Here is a 20,562-nt window from a genome sequence, read left to right as displayed (position 1 = left end):
TTTTGGGGAATGAGGAAGTATTGGGAATAGAAGCTGTTTTCTCTTTGAAAGGAACCGGTTGGATTGCAGAATACCTTACTTCAGTCACAAATGTAGAACCTCACCAAATACAGTATAAAGTGACCATAAAAAATGTATAAATAGAAATGTGCAGACAAAAACTGAACTGGAAACTTCAACGTCACATTATATATGCCATGGAACAATGGAAAAACAGAAACCTAAAACCAAATTAAGAAATAAGAACATAAGAAAATGCCATACTGGGTCAGACCAAGGGTCCATCAAGCCCAGCATCCTGTTTCCAACAGTGGCCAATCCAGGCCATAAGAACCTGGCAAGTACCCAAAAACTAAGTCTAGTCCATGTTACCATTGCTAATGGCAGTGGCTATTCTCTAAGTGAACTTAATAGCAGGTAATGGACTTCTCCTCCAAGAACTTATCCAATCCTTTTTTAAACACAGCTATACTAACTGCACTAACCACATCCTCTGCCAACAAATTCTAGAGTTTAATTGTGCGTTCAGTAAAAAAGAACTTTCTCCGATTAGTTTTAAATGTGCCCATTCTAGACCTCTCATGATTTTAAACACCTCTATCATATCTCCCCTCAATCGTCTCTTCTCCAAGCTGAAAAGTCCTAGCCTCTTTAGTCTTATTTTTATTGGTACAGTTTATTATTAAGGCTTTATATTTGCCTTCTTTCCACCTTTCTTAATGTGTGGAATACATCTGGACTGTGCTTCTAGAATGGTATTTTTTTTTTAACAATGACCACACCTCTTGGACATTTTTTACTTTTGTAGCTGCTCCTTTCAGTTTTTTTCTAACAATTTTTCTCATTTTATCAAAGTTTCCCTTTTGAAAGTTTAGCATGAGAGCCTTGGATTTGCACACTATTCCTCTTCCAGTCATTAAATCAAATTTGATCATATTATGATCACTATTGCCAAGCGGCTCCACCACCTTTACCTCTCTCACCAAGTCCTGTGCTCCACTGAGAATTAGATCTAAAATTGCTCCCTCTCTCGTCGGTTCCTGAACCAATTGCTCCATAAAGCTATCATTTATTCCATCCAGGAACATTATCTCTCTAGTGTGACCCGATGATACATTTACCCAGTCAATATTGGGGTAATTGAAGTCTCACTATAAGACGTCATGTAACTCCAATTTTTCCTTATTCAATGTGCTGTATACACATATGCATGACTAATATATATTACTTTATATGTAGGACCATCATAACACCTGCGGGCAGACCAGCAATATTCGCTTGAGGTTTTGCCACACCAGGTCGTTTTTAATCATAGGTCTGAGTCCTTTATTATTTCCTATTTTTTGCTTTTTAGTATTTTTATAAAAATGAATTGTGGGGTAATACTTCCCTTGTGCGTTACTCAAGGCTTACCGCACTTCTTGCGACCAATTCTTTCAGAAGACCCTTGTTTTTAAAGTCCAGTCCGACGCGCGTTTCGCATAGCTGCTTCAGGGACTGTATCCATTCAGGTAACCTCTGTGTTAGTCACTGACAGGTAAGTTCATCACTACTGCACTTGCTTTATTTGCATTATTTCTGCAAATACAGACTTGATTCAACTTATTCACAGCACATACATTTAGATTTATGGTTGGCACATACCTGGGCGAGCAAAAGAGGAGCAGCGAACTCACCCAACCTTGCCGCCTTTTCCTCCTGTCGGCGTCTGAGCAAGGTTGCCGCGAGAGTCTCGCTGATTATATGTCATTCATCATGTTTCAGCTGTGTGTTTGATTCGGACGACGTTCACATGAAGTGGACCCATTCAATTTCCTTGTTGAGGCCATAGGGATGCACAGTTCTTAATTGAAAGATCCAGCGTTGTTCGCTTTGACGAAGGCGTTTAATCCTATCGTCTCGTCTCCAGTGTGCAGATACAACCTCCAAAACTGTCCATTTGATTTCAGAAAAAATGTGTTTACATTCTGTAAAATGTGTCACCACTGGCTCCTCGGTTCTTCCTGTCTTTAAACAGCATTTATGTTCCGTTAGGCGGGTGCGGATGGGACGCTTTGTCATGCCCACGTAAGTCAGTGGGAAGGGGCAGAATATGGCATAAATCACAAAAGAGGTTCTGCAGGTAACCTGGGGTAATGACACTGTGCGACCTGATGATATGCATATTGTAGTCTGTGATGACTTCAAGGCACAATTGGTGCAATTACTGGTTGTGGTGAGGGGTATCGATGCTTCACGTAAACTAGAATGGACCACTTGATCCTTGATGTTCCTTCCTCTCGAATAGGCTATTCGTACCGGTTCCTTGAACATAGGATGAAGATCCTGAAGGACTGACCAATGTGGTTGTGAGAATCTCAGTTCAGGAGCAATTTAAACAGTATATGGGAACAGTTCTGAAAATTTCAAAAGAATCTATGCCGCCATTGGCAAAAATCTATTACCTACCCGAAAGGAAAGGGAAAGAACAAGAGGATCAACAAGATCAGCAAGACCAACAACAAGGACTATTGAATGTCACTGACTTGTTAGAGGGATCTAGTGAGGAGTTAGTTCAAAAGAGGGGTATTGTCCTTGTTAAGTTTATTTTTCCTTCAGACAGGGATTTGGTATTAAAATTATTCTTTAGAAATAGATCGGTTAAATATTATAACCAACAAATATGGATTTATCCGGATGTTACTAGAACTACTCAGAACAGGAGAAGAGAATTTCTAGCTTTAAAACAACTAGCTGAGAAAGTATGAGCTCAGATGCTGATTCGTTATCCTTCTAAATGCGTGGTAAAATTGAACAATGTGAATTATATCTATTATGAACCTGTAGATTTAAAAAGATTTTTGGAGGCTAAGAATCTGTTGGGGGAGTAGGATACTGAACATAAATATTTGCAAAATGTTGAATAATGGGGTAAAAATTCCAAATTTATGTAAGTAACAATTACCTTTATATGCTCAACTAATTTTGACTCCCTCTACTTCATAGTACATAGAATGTCTAAATAAAAGTTTAGGTATTTTACTTTTGAATATGGTTGTAGTAACTAGTATAAATATTTAGTCATTCGTATTTCTAATATGATATGTATATGTCATGATTTATGAAAATTTAATAAAGATTAAATTATAAAGGACTGACCAATGTGCTCTAATAGCTCTGCTGATAAGAGGGAGATGCCAGCGAATGCCTCATGACCAGTGTCTGCGGGTTCGAATCCTCCAAATTTTTTGGAAGAAATAAATAATCTCTGTTAGAGTAAAGTGCTCGACGGTATGCTTTCTTTACACATGATATCGGATATCCTCGTTGTAAAAAGCGTGTTGCAAGTTGTTCTGCCTGTAATTTAAATTCTGTATCTTCAGTGCATAAGCGTCGAATACGCATGATTTGCCCAACTGGAAGATTATACTTGAAGGTCTTTGGGTGGAAACTATCAAAACGCAACAGGTTATTACGATCATTCTGCTTACGGAAGAGAGTGGTAACAATTGTATTTTCTCGTCTGGTTATGAGAATGTCCAGGTACGCTACTTGCTGATGGTCGTAGTTGATTGTGAATTTTAAACATGAATTGAGATTATTCAACCAAGAGTGGACCCTTGCCATACTATAAAGACGTGGTCTATGTATCATTTCCAATGTTTTAATTGGGCTGACCACTGATTCAGGTAGACATATTGTGATTCAAACGCCGTGACAAATAAATTAGCCACATCTGGGGCCATTGCGGCTCCCATTGCGGTACCACAGATTTGTAAATAAAATTTGTCCTGAAACATGAAGTAGTTTTTACTTAACGCCAGATGTAATAATTCTATCAAGAATGATGTCGGAATGCATTGAGGCGATGGACGATGTTGTAATACTGAAGCTATCACTGTGAGAAGTTCCTCTTGTGGGATGACTGTGTATAAGGATTCTATATCCATGGTGACAAGTAAACTGTCGTGGGACAACGTGACTGTGGATAAAAATTGCAGCATTTCAGAAGTATCCTTAATGTACAATGCAGCTTGTGAAACATATGGTTGCAAAACTGTCCAGGAAAATTGAGACCGGTTCCAGCACTGATTCTTTGGCAGAGACAATAGGCCTGCCCGGGGGATTCCCAAGATTCTTATGTATTTTGGGGACAATGTACATAACTGGGACTCTTGGATGTTTATTAAATAAAAATTCTCTTTCACTGTTAGTCAGAAATCCCAGCTCACGTCCCCTATCTACAATTTGTGTGACTTCTGCCAAAATCTCGTCAGTCGGATCTGAATGTAATGCTTGGTAGAATGATGCATTAGAGAGTTGTCTTTGTATTTCCTCAGTGTATGAAAAAACTGATACTACACACATCCAGCAGAGCTCTCTGCTTCAACGGCAGGGGAGAAGAAAAAAGGGTTCACACTCACAAAGCGGGGAGTAGCTGGCTTGTTACGGTGGTTACTACCCCAAACCAAATGTGCCTGATACTTCACTTTCGATGCATATCCAGCATGGCTCTCTGCTTCAACAGCATGGGAGAAGAAAAAACTGATACTTCAAGCATATCCAGCATAGCTCCCTGATTCAACGGCAGGGGAGAAGGAAAACAACCAATAAGGGCTGTATAACAGTCTGGGTAAAACAAATAAGCATGGGTGTAGCTTGCTTATTGCGGCGGTTACTACCCCTACTACCCCTAACTAATCAAGCTAGATATTTCACTTGGATGCAGCTCCATCACTGCTCTCTACATTAATGGTGGGGGTGGAAGGGAAATAGAACCAAGAGCTAAGAGAAACAGATAAGTATGAGAGAAAAAATGTGTGAAGCTTGCTGGGCAGACTGGATGGGCCGTTTGGTCTTCTTCTGCCGTCATTTCTATGTTTCTATATGTTTCTATGTTTCTATGATGTTAGACTCATTACTACCACCGCGCCCCCTTTGTCCGCTCTATCTCGTAGATGATAGAGCGCTTGAGATTCTTCTCGGGTTAGATTGAAGAAGCAATGAGATTTGAATTTTTCAATATTTTCCACATCACGCATAACTAGTGCCTGAAACGTATTAATCGCTGCATCCCCCGGAGGTGGTGGACTCCACTTCGATTTATGTTTGACTACAGGAGTAACTGCTGTGGGGGAGGATTCAAACAGACTATGTGACAGAAAAACTTTACATTGTAGTTGTCTAATGAATTTGTAAAAATCACAGCAAAACTGAAAAGGGTCGTGTCGTTGAGTAGGCACGAAATTCAATCCTTTATTCAAAACACTTTCTTCTAATGCTGTGATAGGACATCCTGATATATTAATAACAGCTGACTTTACATCCATCCTTTCTGTGCGGTCGAGAATGGGGGGTTGTTGGCTTGGTACTGCGACTTGTCTTGGGACGATTCCAATCTGTGTTGTGGTAATTGCGGGACCCCCGTCTTCTTCCCCTTCCTGTTTGTCCACATTGTGGAACTTGTTTTGAACAGTCCCCCGACGGTGTCTCTTCATCACTGCCTGAGGAATGATCGGATACGTTAAAGGTGACTTGTTTGGGCTTAGCATCTTGATTAAGCCTCGGATAAATAGGACCTTCTTTATAATCTCCCTCATCTCTTTTAAATTTGTTGATCTTGGCCAATTTTGTATCGGCTTTAAACTTATCCATGTTGCGTTTGAATTCTTGAAGAGCGTTGTCAAACGCTTCTAAAGCTGCATCTTGTTTTAAAGATTCCAACATAGCCTGAGATTGTTCCTGCAGTTCCTGTGTGATCTTGTGCGTCTGTTTTACTATAAGCAACATGAGATCCATTGAGCATTTGTTTAAGATGAAGGACCACTGTTCTAGGAACTCAGGGTATTCAGTGTAGATCTTTGGTTCTTTAACCATCCTAAGGCCCCTAGGAATATGATGATGTTTGAGATATTCTACCATTGTGGCTCCGTGAAGTTCTGTACAGATGAGTCGTTTATGCAACATGGTAATTTCAGACCAGCTGGAAGCAGGTGGAATAGATTGATCATTTGAAAACAGAGATTCACTCTGTAATGCGTCACTTAATTGATCCTGTGAGAAGCTCAGAATATTTACCCAAGGTGTATGTGCCATTCTGTAAAACTGTATATTCGTGGAACCCACACAAAATAATCACAGTCTCAAAAAGCGTCCCATCCGCACCCGCCTAACGGAACATAAATGCTGTTTAAAGACAGGAAGAACCGAGGAGCCATTGGTGACACATTTTACAGAATGTAAACACATTTTTTCTGAAATCAAATGGACAGTTTTAGAGGTTGTATCTGCACACTGGAGACGAGGCGATAGGATTAAACGCCTTCGTCAAAGCGAACAACGCTGGATCTTCCAATTAAGAACTGTGCATCCCTATGGCCTCAACAAGGAAATTGAATGGGTTCACTTCATGTGAACGTCGTCCGAATCAAACACACAGCTGAAACATGATGAATGACACACAGCTGCAACATGATGAATGATATATAATCAGCGAGACTCTCGCGGCAACCTTGCTCAGATGCCGACAGGAGGAAAAGGCGGCAAGGTTGGGTGAGTTCGCTGCTCCTCTTTTGCTCGCCCAGGTATGTGCCAACCATAAATCTAAATGTATGTGCTGTGAATAAGTTGAATCAAGTCGGTATTTGTCCTTTGCAGAAATAATTCAAACAAAGCAAGTGCGGTAGTGATGAACTTACCTGTCAGTAACTAACACAGAAGTTACCTGAATGGATACAGTCCCTGAAGCAGCTATGTGAAACGCACGTCGGACTGGACTTTAAAAACAAGGGTCTTCTCAAAGAATTGGTCGCAAGAAGTGCGGTAAGCCTTGAGTAACGCACAAGGGAAGTATTACCCCACAATTCATTTTTATAAAAATACTAAAAAGCAAAAAATAGGAAATAATAAAGGACTCGGACCTATGATTAAAAACAACCTGGTGTGGCAAAACCTCAAGCGAATATTGCTGGTCTGCCCACAGGTGTTATGATGGTCCTACATATAAAGTAATATATATTAAAGTCATGCATATGAGTAAACAGCACATTGAATAAGGAAAAATTGGAGTTACATGACGTCTTATAGTGAGAATTGTGCTCGTTGTGTTTTGAGACTGTGATTATTTTGTGTGGGTAATTGAAGCCTCCCATTATTACTGCAATACCAATTTGGTTAGCTTCCCTAATTTCTCTTAGCATTTCACTGTCTGTCTCACCATCTTGACCAGGTAGACTGTAGTATACCCCTATCACTATAGTCTTCCCCGACACACAAGGGATTACCGGCATGGTTAAAAGGGGAGGTAAAAGAAGCTATTTTAGCCAAAAGATCTTCATTCAAAAATTGGAAGAAGGATCCAATAGAAGAAAATAGGATAAAGCATAAACATTGGCAAGTTAAATGTAAGACATTGATAAGACAGGCTAAGAGAGAATTTGAAAAGAAGTTGGCCGTAGAGGCAAAAACTCACAGTAAAAACTTTTTTAAATATATCTGAAGCAGAAAGCCTGTGAGGGAGTCAGCTGGACCGTTAGATGATCGAGGGTTTAAAGGGGCACTTAGAGAAGATAAGGCCATCGCGGAAAGTTTAAATGATTTTCTTTGCTTTGGTGTTTACTGAAGAGGATGTTGGGGAGGTACCCGTAATGGAGAGGGTTTTCATGGGTAATGATTCAAATGGACTGAATCAAATCACAGTGAACCTAGAAGATGTGGTAGGCCTGATTGATAAACTGAAGAGTAGTAAATCACCCGGACCGGATGGTATACACCCCAGAGTTCTGAAGGAACTAAAAAATGAAATTTCAGACCTATTAGTAAAAATTTGTAACATCATTAAAATCATCCATTGTACCTGAAGACTGGAGGATAGCAAATTTAACCCCAATATTTAAAAAGGGCTCCAGGGGCGATCCGGGAAACTAGAGACCGGTTAGCCTGACTTCAGTGCCAGGAAAAATAGTGGAAAGAGTTCTAAACATCAAAATCACAGAACATATAGAAAGACATGGTTTAATGGAACAAAGTCAGCATGGCTTTACCCAGGGCAAGTCTTGCCTCAGAAATCTGCTTCACTTTTTTGAAGGAGTTAATAAACATGTGGATAAAGGTGAACCGGTAGATATAGTATACTTGGATTTTCAGAAGGCGTTTGACAAAGTTCCGCATGAAAGGCTTCTAGGAAAAGTAAAAAGTCATGGGATAGGTGGCGATGTCCTTTCGTGGATTGCAAACTGGCTAAAAGACAGGAAACAGAGAGTAGGATTAAATGGACAATTTTCTCAGTGGAAGGGAGTGGACAGTGGAGTGCCTCAGGGATCTGTATTGGGACCCTTACTTTTCAATATATTTATAAATGATCTGGAAAGAAATACGACGAGTGAGATAATCAAATTTGCAGATGACACAAAATTGTTCAGAGTAGTTAAATCACAAGCAGATTGTGATAAATTGCAGGAAGACCTTGTGAGACTGGAAAATTGGGCATCCAAATGACAGATGAAATTTAATGTGGATAAGTGCAAGGTGATGCATATAGGGAAAAATAACCCATGCTATAATTACACAATATTGGGTTCCATATTAGGTGCTACAATCCAAGAAAGAGATCTAGGTGTCATAGTGGATAACACATTGAAATCGTCGGTGCAGTGTGCTGCGGCAGTCAAAAAAGCAAACAGAATGTTGGGAATTATTAGAAAGGGAATGGTGAATAAAACGGAAAATGTCATAATGCCTCTGTATCGCTCCATGGTGAGAGCGCACCTTGAATACTGTGTACAATTCTGGTCGCCGCATCTCAAAAAAGATATAATTGCGATGGAGAAGGTACAGAGAAGGGCTACCAAAATGATAAGGGGAATGGAACTCCTCCCCTATGAGGAAAGACTAAAGAGGTTAGGACTTTTCAGCTTGGAGAAGAGACGATTGAGGGGAGATATGATAGAGGTGTTTAGAATCATGAGAGGTCTAGAATGGGCACATTTAAAACTAATCGGAGAAAGTTCTTTTTTACTGAACGCACAATTAAACTCTGGAATTTGTTGCCAGAGGATGTGGTTAGTGCAATTAGTATAGCTGTGTTTAAAAAAGGATTGGATAAGTTCTTGGAGGAGAAGTCCATTACCTGCTATTAAGTTCACTTAAGGGGTAATTTTCAAAAGGAGTTAAGCGCATAAATGTAACTACTATTGTAGCAATTTTCAAAAGCTATTTATTTGACTAAAGTGCACTTATACGAGCAAATCCTATGGACAAATCAATGACAGATATTGTAGTAATTTTCAAAAGCCCACTTACTCAAGTAAAGTGCATTTACATGTGTAAAACACAGTTTTACTCAAGTAAATGGTTTTTAAAATCAGGCCCTTAGAGAATAGCCACTGCCATTAGCAATGGTAACATGGACTAGACTTAGTTTTTGGGTACTTGCCAGGTTCTTATGGCCTGGATTGGCCACTGTTGGAAACAGGATGCTGGGCTTGATGGACCCTTGGTCTGACCCAGTATGGCATTTTCTTATGTTCTTATTTCTTAATTTGGTTTTAGGTTTCTGTTTTTCCATTGTTCCATGGCATATATAATGTGACGTTGAAGTTTCCAGTTCAGTTTTTGTCTGCACATTTCTATTTATACATTTTTTATGGTCACTTTATACTGTATTTGGTTAGGTTCTACATTTGTGACTGAAGTGAGGTATTCTGCCAACTAGTGTGTAGTTTCTGTGTAGAGATCTATATCAGCTTGGCCTGTTCTGTTTTCCAAATAAGGGAATGTATTGGAAAGGAGGGAAGAAATGAAACATTTTTCTCTTCTTTTTATAGTTTTGTTTTTACATGGGGAAAATCAGTTTCAATCATATTTTCACAGAATTCTTGAAAATTTTAACTAAAAACTAATGTCAAAATTAATATTCAGAAATTGTGTGAAAGTAGACTGGTTTGTAGCACTTGAGGACTAGAGTTCCCTACTATTGATTTAAATCTTGGCACACCACTTCAAAAGGTTGCCTACTTCTGCACTATACTATAAACATTTTTAAATATGCAATTAAAAATAACTTCAAAATTAGCTTGCTTATAATACTCCAGACTTTTTATAAACGTCTCAAAAGCACTTAGCTTATTGTCCACTACCCCGACACGGAGACATATTTTGAAATATTCTGCATCGGGGGTGCCTTTCAATGACTCTTTGTATCCAAACACAGACAGTTCTGGTGCACTTCTGCGTAGCTTCAAAGTCTCTACAAAGTCGGAGGAAACAGTTTAAATACAAAGCAGAAGCAATGATGACACCATATCTGCTGCTGATTGGTCAATGCAATAAATAAAGAGCAGCAAATAGTTAAACAAAAGTGTCCATCATTCTGGAAATGAAAATAGTCCAATCCAGCATTTTATTCTCACAATGAAAAAGAACCCCTAAAAATATATAATTACTAATTAGAATTTTAAAGAACAGTGCACCATTTAAGCTCTTCATTTGAGCCATGAGGAGATACAATGGGCAATGGGGGGGGGGGGGGAATTGCTCCCGAAAATGAAGCAGGGATTGAAAATCACCAGCCCTTGTAGATAAAGGAAAATGTTCCAATACAATCCAAAATTAATCTTACAAAGAGTGCTAAAATTAAATGCAATGTGAAACTAAAGGAGCATTTGGTTTTTTAGCATTAATACTGCTTCAGTATTCCATGGGGCACATGCATGGCTCTCTTAGTATGCTCTGCATAAATCAGTTTACAAGGGTACTGAATAAAAAGACATAACCTGTACTGTCTTATGATCCTTGGAACCATTTAAAAATATAGCCCGTCCAGTAACTTGATGCATCCATGTAGTTCCTTGAAGATGTTGGATTGGACATTTTTCATTTTTAGAATGATGGATGCTTTTGTTTGACCAACTGCAGCTTTTTATATAAATGTTTCATTGACCAATCAGTAGCAGATATGTCATCATCACTTCCTTTTTGTATTTAAACTGTTTTTTCTCTGTCTTTGTAGAGACTTTCAAGCTATGCAGAAGTGCAGCAGGACCATATGTGTTTGGAAGCAATGAGACGTGGAGAGGCACTCCCAGACACATATTTCAAAACACAGCTCCGTGTTGGGGCAGTTGTCACAGGCTTCTGGATAATAAGCTAAGTGCTTTTGAGACATTTACAAAATATTCCGGAGTATAAACAAGTTAATTTCAGGATTTTTAATTGCATATTTATGGAATAGCAGATTATGGTATAGTGGACCTATTATATTAAAACACTTAGACAGTAACTTTTAAACAGCCGAGTGGGTACACATGTGCGTGCATTTGCAGGCTTGCGCCCAGGGACACAGCCATTTTATAACATCTGCACAAACATAAGCGCATGGTATAAAATGGGCTGTACGCATGCATAAGTGCATGCAATTTTCAGTAGGTGTGCAAATATGTGCACAAATGCTGCTTTGACTGCGTAAGTGGGGGGATTTTAGTAGACATGCACGCCGACACAATTACCAGGTTTCTCAGTTGATTCCCAGTTCGCCCAGGTAAGGAATAGGACTTCCTAACCCACCTAGTTCAATAGTCTCCCTTTTACTCTGTTAACCCCATTTAAAACCCCGCTTACCTCAACTTTTTGGGGGGTTTTCTAACTAAGACTCCATCCATAGCAGTAGTAAAGCTTTGCATAAGCATGTATGCACAAACCCCTTAGCCTTCCCCCGACAGGCCCATGTCCCACCCCTTTTTCTGAACTTTTGACTTGTGCACGTACCGGGAAATATGCGCCTAACAAGGGCGCCTTTTAAAATTCATGCAGCATGCGCCGGCTCCACTTGTGCATGTATCTCGTGGTTTTGGCACATGCAGGACTTTTAAAACGTACCTATTAGGATGTTTGAATATTTTCCATTGCCATTTTTTACGATAGTAACTTATTACACTTATTTTGACTGAAGCTATATATGTTTTAAGGATGTTTAGCATGTTGGTTTAATGTCTTTCCCTAAACACTGCCATCATGGGCTAATAGTGTCCGTTACCTTACAAAATACCATTACTTTACAAGAACCTTTGTAACACAATAATTATCATAAAGTAGTTAATATACAATTCTAGATGGTAGCAGCAGTTCAGGTCTTCAAAGAAATGTATATACAATGTGAAATATTCTATTAAGTTATGAATAAAGGCAAAAACTGGCAGAAAAATACAATATTGTGAAAATGGGTTGAAAGAAGAAAGTAATGAAATATAATGCAACCCACAAAGTAAATTATCCTTACAAGTAAGATAACATTGTGCAACATGTCATGAAAAATGGGCATTCATAAGTGTGAAATACAATAAATCTCAAACAGTACCTAGGCACAAGTTAAAGTGCATCAAGAAACCCTCTTATTGCACCATCTGATGCCTGGTTCCAGTAATTACGACAGTTGCTCTGGAGGTAGCTACAGTACATCATGCTCACTCCGTCACACAATGTAAGGGAGCTAAAGGGAGAAGAAAAAGATGGTAAAAGCATAAGGTATGTGAATGGAAGTTGCACTCTCTTCTTTAGGACGTTCTGACACAAAGTAATAGTGCTGCCCCTAACTTCTCTGTTTTCAAGGATATCCAAAGCCTGACAAGTATTCAAGTCAAAAAGCGACATCAAAATTATGGATACCAACATTTAAGGATGGAAAGAAGACAAGGTAAGTGGAAAAATGGTTTGCAATTGAAACAGTTATATAGAAAAATAAAAGTATTAATGTAGTTCTATCAAAAGTTATACATATGTTATAGCAAAAATCTTTTTAAATAATTTTTTTTTTTTTTAGCAATGTTGCTTTAATTCCATGGTGAGTGGTATTCTGCAAGAACTACAATTTAAAAGTGGAAAATTATTTATGTTAAAACTTTGCTTACACAAGGTGATTTGACATGCAAATGATAATCTGAATTAATTGAATTGGTGCAGAAAGGAAAAGAATAAAAGGAGTAAAGTTGCTTATCTGTAACTGATGTTCTCCATGGACAGCAGGATAAATCAGTCACCCATATGGCTGACTTCATTTGATGACATTAAAGATGAATCTTTTACTAGCTAGAGCTTTTCTGCTCATGTGCAGGTGGTAATTCACAGGCACATGCTGCAAAGCCCTCGTAGTCATATCAGAGCTTCTGAGAAAGAAAGCAAGTTTGCTTACCGTGAACAGTTTTGCATAGATAGCAGGATGAATTAGTTATTACCTATGGGTGATGTCATCTGGCGGTACTGAACGAACTTGTCCCTCCAAGCTGCAGAGCTTTGAGATCTACTGAGCATGTGCAGAAGATCCTGCAGAGGCATTACCTCTTGAGCCTCCTCAATCAGTAATAGAGCTAAATTTAGCTGTGAAGTCAACTCCCCAGAGAGGTGGGCAGGTATTCCATGGCTTATTCATTCTATCTAGGAAAAACACCTTTTACCATAAAAAGCATGCTTTCCTGTCAATAAGCAGGCATTATATGTGAGGAGACCCAAGCTGAGGATTGCAGCAGAGTGATTATTGAATAAACAACCCAGACTCCACCGTGAAGAATGAACTACAGAGAAAACAGATTTCACAAAACTGCTTGTCCAAATCTATTGTCAGATCTTGAGATGATATCAAGACAGTAATGGGATGTAAATGTTTAGACTAATGACCATGTCACATCTTTGCAGATATCTTCAATAGGTACTTCTTTGTGATGAGCAAAAGAGGAAGCCAAGGTTCGAACTTTATGAGCTTTCACTGAATCTGTAAGTTGAAATCCTGCTACGTCATAGCAGTGATGGATACACTGTGCTATCCAGTTGGAAAAAGTTTGCATAGTAACCACAATACCAAGTTCTTTATGGTCGTATGATACAAAAAGCTGATTGGCTTGATGATGAAGTTTTCACTGTTTGTAATACGCCAAAGTCCTTTTGCAGTCCAGAATATAAAGGGTTTTTCCCCCCATCATGTGCATGCAACCTTGGAAAGAAGGTAGAAAGTACAGACTGATTACTATGAAAAGCTGAAGCTATCTTCAGTAGAAACATTGGGGGAGTACAAAGAATCACCCTGTTATCGTGAGCTGAAGGATAGTGGAACAAGAGACTGAGCTCTCTAACTTTCTTCACAAAGGTGACAACTAGGAAAAGGACTTATCAAGTCAGAAAGTTTAAAGGAACTGACTCCAGTGGTTCAAAAGAAGTCTTCATTCACTGAGAGGACCACACTGAGATCCCACAGAACAGGTGGTTTTTGTATCGGGGGCTTGATATGCTAGAAACCTTTTATAAAATGTAGCCAGAGACCTTTTATAAAATGTAACAAGCGGATGGCATGGAGATTCTGAGATGCACTCTCATGGACCTGTGATAAGGCCTGAATTAGATAGATGAAGAAAGTATTGCAAAAGTTATGGAGGGATCAGAATCATGTTTTGACACCAGATGCAAAATCTTTCCATTTGAAGGAGTAGTTTTTCTTGATTAAAGGCTTTGTACAGGAGATTGCTATGAATTCTATCGCCAATGGGAGGTGAAAGTTAACAATCACTCTGCATTCAGCATCCATGCCAATAGGTTGAGGGCTGAGAAACTGAGATGGTAAAGCATCCCGTCTTCTTGAGTTAGAAGAGTATGTTCAGATCCTAATAGTATGAAAGGATGCTAGAAAGTTTGATGAGATATGGATTTCAAATTTGCCTGGGCCACACCAGTGTGATAAGGATTAGGTGGACACGATCTCAGAGAATCTTCTGTATTGTTTTAACAATGAGTCTATTCGGTGAAAAAACATTCACAAATCTTTGGCCACAATCAAGGAGAAAAGAATCTTGTGTTACCCTGAGATTGCTTGGAAAAATGGAGCAAAATTGATCATTTGGTATTGTACTGTGACACAAACAGATCCACTGTCAGTTTGTTCGCTACTAACTGCTGAAGGGACCAGACATGAATTTGAAATACTCTGAGACAACCCCCTACAATGTTGCAAACACCCGGTAGGTAAGTTGCTTGTAATGTTGCCTAGTGTCGTCCGCCCAGTTCCAGTTCTTTCTTGCTTCCTGGAAGAGAAACCACAATCCTGTTCCTCTCTGCTGGCTCACATAGAACATGACAACCTGATTATCCGTTTCAATCAGGATGTTCTTTTGCGGAAGAGACGCGTGAACATCATGAGAGCATGCCAGATCGCTCTTAGCTCCAAAAGATTGATTTGGAAGCGAGATTCCCACAGACAACAGAGACCTTGGGATACAGAACTGTCCTACATGGCCTCGCCAAACTTTGCCTGAGGCATCTATTTTAAGAATGAGTTGGTAAGAACTCAGAGTAGTGCACCTTTCTGGAGTACTTATGAACACAATCACCATTGCAACCCCCTTAATTGTGGTGTGATTCATATTACTAAAGACAGTGGCTGAGTGAATTGATCCCACTGAGATCATAGTCCCCACTGGAGGTAACGCATGTAAAGTGAGTCAGTGGAACTATATAGATGGCCACAGTTATATGACCAAGCAGAACTAGGAATTTTCTGACTGTGGAACTCAGATGGACAAGCTACACTTGGATGAATGAGATCATAGTTGACTTTCAAACACTGGTCAATAACATTTTCTGAAGCAAAGAGTCTATACGGGCTCCTATGAACTAAAGGTTCTATGTGGGTGGCAGACTGGACTTCTCAATGTTTTTGAGAAACCCCAAGCTCTAGAGAAGATATATGGCCACATCCAGGAATGGAGAACAGTTTCTCTTGAATTTCCAGTGATGAGAAAATCTGGCCCATAGTTTATATCCATTGCACAGAGGTGTTAAATATGTATTAAATAGCATAGCTCAAACTGCTGAGCCTTGAGGAAGTCCAGTAGTAGTTTCAGGCCCTTGAGAATACTCATTATTAAACTCAATGCACTGATAGTGGTTTACCTCTTGCGTGAACCATTAACACAGTTCCAGAGCTACCACATTCATGAAGGTGATGTAATAAAAGCCTTCACAGTCCTCCCCTATTTAATTTCCTTGCTTTTCGCCCAAGTTATACAAACCCTATTCTCTATACTTGCTTCACCCATTTTATGTTTTCCAGGTTATTTCTTCCCTGTTCTTTGTTTTATCCAGGTTATTATTCCCTGTTCATTGTAAAACAAGACTTTGTCTATGTTAGTTTGCTGGTTGTAATGTAAACCAAAGTGATAATTAATCTTGTTAATTGAACCTCGGTATATAAAAGTTATAAATAAATAAATAAATAATGTCCGGCCACAAAGTTGTGCTGCTACTACTGCATGGCATTTGGTAAAGACTCTGGGGGCAGAGGAGAGCCAAAGGGCTCTCCTCTGTATTGGTATTGGCATGAATCTACTTGTAATTGCAAGTAACGCCAATGAGCCAGGTTGATAGGAATATGAATATTGGCATCTTTGAGATCCAGGGCACACATTCATTCGCAATGTTAAATGAATGGTAGAATTGTGCTGAGAGAGTTAATTTTGAATTTCTCCTGGAGGATATGCTTGTTGAGGAGCCACATGTCCAGGATTGGTCGCAATCCCCCCTAACGTCTTGGGAATAAGAAAGTATCTTAAGTAGAAATCCTGCTGGTGTTGCGATGCAGGGATGATCTCTATTACTTGGTGTTGCAGACTAGATTGCACCTCCAGATGAATCTGAGGTAGATGAGAAGACCCATTTGGGGCAGCAAACTGTGAGGAAGGGGTGAGGGTTGTGAGAAATGTAACCAGAACCCATATGGCACAATGGTAAGAACCCTGGAATCCTTGGTTATTTGATGGCACTGATGAAGGAAATGCTGAATTTGTCCTGCTATCGGAAGGGTAGGATAGGGATTGGAATAGTATCAAAAACTGGGCCTGGCTCAGGCTAGGCAAGTTGAGGGTTTTTTTGGCTGATGGCATTCCCTTTGTTGAGGTCTAGCCGGAAGTTGTTGACAATACTGTGTCAGAAGAGGATGGAGCTGGTACTGTTAAGACACATTACAGGACTAACACTCGATAAGATAAGCAAACCGCTATTTATGTTAGACTCATACTCATTGTTGAAAATGTCATATAATAATCTAATGTTTAATGTTTGGAAGTTATATATATTTATATTTATCTTAACCATTCCCAGTTCATATTCCTGTTCTCTGTAAGACACACATATGTTTTGTCATCCCAAAGTTACTTGTAAACCGAAGTGATTAGCAACATTGTTGCTAGAACTGCGGTATATAAAAAAATGTTAAATAAATAAATAAATAAAATAAGAAATGTTGGGGGGTCAAGTGATGAGGTGAAGCCGAGAAGAAGCTTCCTGCTCTGGCTCTGTTCCCCACTCTCCTGAAATCAGCAAAAATCCCATGCATCCTACACCGGGTTAACACAACTCATACCAGGTAAACAACTTTCATGTCTATCAACAAATTTATGCTCAAATCTGGAAGCAATATGCCCCTGAAAGGAAACAAAAAAAGACAAAGAAAAAATCGCGGGCCCTGGGGAAAAGATGGTGGATAGCGATGCACAGCATGGCCCCCTGGAGCTCGCTACAGCTGCAGAGGCCCAAAATGAGCTTACGATAAATGTGACCAACACGGTAGTGAAAGCCCTAGATGGGCGATTTGATTAACTACCTTCACAATTTAAAGAGTTGAAAGATGCAATTCCTGAGTTACACCGGCAATTGGAAAATGTAGAAGGCCGAGTCTCTTCCCTGGAAGATGACAATATAGCCATGCTGCGGAAGCTGACAGCCTTCGAAAAACTTACAACCGAGCGGCAGAAAAAATAGATGACATGGAAAATAGGGCTCGCCGTAGTAACATCCGTATAACTGACTTCCCTAAGTCTGCAGGAGATATAAACCTGGAATCGCTAATAGAAGCTTGGCTCCCTAAGGCCTTGATGATCCCTAAGCTTAAAGAGCATTTTCGCGTTGAACGGAAGCATAGATTAGGCCGAAAGAAGGAGGGAGAACAAAACCCGCGCATAATTATAGCAAAAATACTGAACTGGTCCCATAAAGAAAAAATTATGCAAGTATACAGAACAAAGCAAAAAATCATCTATCAAGATGCAGAAATTCGCCTGTTTCAGGATTTTTCGGCACAACTCACACAGTGACACAAACAATTTAGCCCGCTCCGCACAGAACTCTATAAAAACAATATACAGTTTCAGCTCACTTATCCAGCCACCTTACGGATCCGCCATGAGGGCAAAGAACACAGTTTTTTTGGACAAGGAGGCAGCAAAGCACTTCATGGCAAGTCTAAAAGGAGAATGAGCATCTGTATTCACTTCTTCTAATGCCTATGGTTAACAAATTCGGTGAGATTACCAAAATGGCGATTACATGTGTCTCTTCATTCAAAACAGTGAGCAATTAACTTTTATTAAAAGAACTAAGTTTAACCCAATGTACTTCTTACTAACAGATCATATATACAAAATAAGGGACGACTGCGGAGGTAAACATTGGATATACAAAGATGGTAAATAAGACTGCAAAACCTTTGCAATTGTAAACTGTTCAAAAGGCTTCAAGTTAAGTGCATAAAGGTTCATTCGGACTCTCAAAAGTTGGGATCAAAGCAAAACGGCGGGCGGCAAGAACAGTTACATACCTTACGGTTTATATTCTCGCTGTACTAGCAGGATCATCGAGGAGGCCTACAGTACAAGTTAAGCCAGCAAAGAACTCTGCGGAACAAGATAACTTAAGTGACACGTCTCTTTTTATTTTCAATCCAAAACAGTAAGAGACAGCAAATGAGACAATGCAGAACATAGATATACGGACAACAAGTTAAAATTTGTGCGAACGGAAGTCTGAAGCCTCATTGATATTTCTCATCCCCTTAAAGTGGAAAAAAAAAACCCTATGACTAGGAGCCTTTAAAGAGGTGTAAGAGATACATCGGCACTTATTGTCTTACTGCTATAATGTAGAAAACATGTTTAACTGTAAAATTAATTGTTTGGTTTGATTACCAGTTTATATTTGGTTTCAAGGGATTCTCTCTGTTTTTAGGCATGTTCCATTCATAAAATGGGAGCACCATCGCTGCTGATGAGGGAGAGTGGGGCCGAAGCACATCAAATACGTACCCCTCCAACTCCTCGAACACTTATTGAGGGGGAAAAATGTTAAAGCTTTGTAAAGGATGGGAAGGGAGGCAGGGCAGGAGGATTGGGAATAGGTCATTCTTAGTAATTTGTTATATTTCTTCATGTGCATGGGATGGGGTATGTGTAATGGAGGGCACTTACAGTGAAATAATTTTAACATGGACTAGATGTAGGAAGAATTGAATTGTTAAACAGAGACCGCAAAACCAGACTATGGGCTTAGGCTGGGAAGTTCATAGTCTTGAATTTGTGCAGTACTCTTTCAGGTATTGTCCTGAATCTGATGTTGCTTGAAATTTTATGAGATTAGCTAGTTTAAATGTCAATGGTCTAGGTAGCCCCATAAAACGTTCTAAGGTTCTCCAGTTCCTCAAACAATCAAAAGTACATATCGCATGTATACAAGAAACTCATCTAACTATGGAAGAGAGCAAAAAACTATAAAGAGAGTAGGTGGGAAGCCTATACTTTTTCCCGGCGTTAGAGAAAAAAGCTGGACTGGCAATCCTTATCCACAAAAACATCTCTTTTCAAATTGAGACTACGATCATTGATCCCGAAGGCAGATACATAATAATTATAGGGAAACTGAATGGTAAAGAGATCACTAAAGGTAATATATATGGTCCAAACACTCCCAATCTAAATTTTTTCAATTGTATTGCTAATCTAAGCCTAACACATGGCAAAGGCTGGCTCATGTTGGTGGGGGACTTTAACAGTGTGCATGACCCAATAATAGACCGGTTCACAATGAAAGTTACCTCCTCGCAACAGAGCCAACAGACCAGTATTTGTCAACTATGCCACAAATTACAACTTTTGGATCTGTGGTGGACTTTACATACAGATGAACATGATTATACGCATGTTTCCAAGGCTCTCGGCACTCTATCACGAATTGATTATATTTTGGGATCTATGACTATTTTTCCATTTGTTAGTTCAACTGGCATAGGGCAAGCTGCTGTTTCTGACCATGCTTTAATATGGGCAGACTTAAATCTGGACGAGAAGCCGATACAAGGGAAATTGTGGAAGTTCCCAGCATATCTGAAGGATGATACCAATTTTACAACTTTTATACAAACTAAATGGGTCCAGTTTCAGGAATTAGATGCTCATCATAGGAATGATCCTAGGTTACTCTGGGAAACCGGTAAAGCCATACTCCGAGGGGAAATAATCTATTATCTAAGGCATAGGAATAAAATGTTAAATGCAGAAATATTGAAACTGGATGTTCAACTGAAAGAAGCCAAACAGAATATGATTCATAAACCGTCAAGTGCTAACTCAGTGCAATACCACGCAATTCTAAGTTACCTACAAGCCCATTTACACCAAAGAGCTTTAAAATCTTTACAATATAAGGAACATTCCTACTTTAAATATGGCAATGAATCAGGGAACCTTCTGTCAAATTTGATAAGAATACGCCAGAGTAAAA

The 20,562-nt window shown here is 39.3% G+C and overlaps 1 protein-coding gene across 15 annotated transcripts in view; it reads right to left on the bottom strand.

The window, feature by feature from the left end:
* The window catches only part of TBL1XR1 (transducin beta like 1 X-linked receptor 1), an 854,914-nt gene that overhangs the window by 572,471 nt on the left and 261,881 nt on the right, over window positions 1–20,562 (bottom strand). For 11 of the 15 annotated variants that reach the window (XM_029616816.1, XM_029616819.1, XM_029616820.1 and 8 more), the window contains one exon: window positions 12,332–12,463. The exons of the other annotated variants lie outside the window; for them this stretch is intronic. The gene's annotated coding sequence lies outside the window, so the exon portion shown is untranslated. The remainder of the gene's footprint in view (window positions 1–12,331; window positions 12,464–20,562) is intronic. 15 annotated transcript variants of the gene reach the window in all.

This window comes from Rhinatrema bivittatum, chromosome 9 (assembly GCF_901001135.1).
Source record: "Rhinatrema bivittatum chromosome 9, aRhiBiv1.1, whole genome shotgun sequence".
Lineage (NCBI taxonomy): Eukaryota > Metazoa > Chordata > Amphibia > Gymnophiona > Rhinatrematidae > Rhinatrema > Rhinatrema bivittatum.
This window is presented reverse-complemented; position numbering and strand designations above follow the sequence as displayed.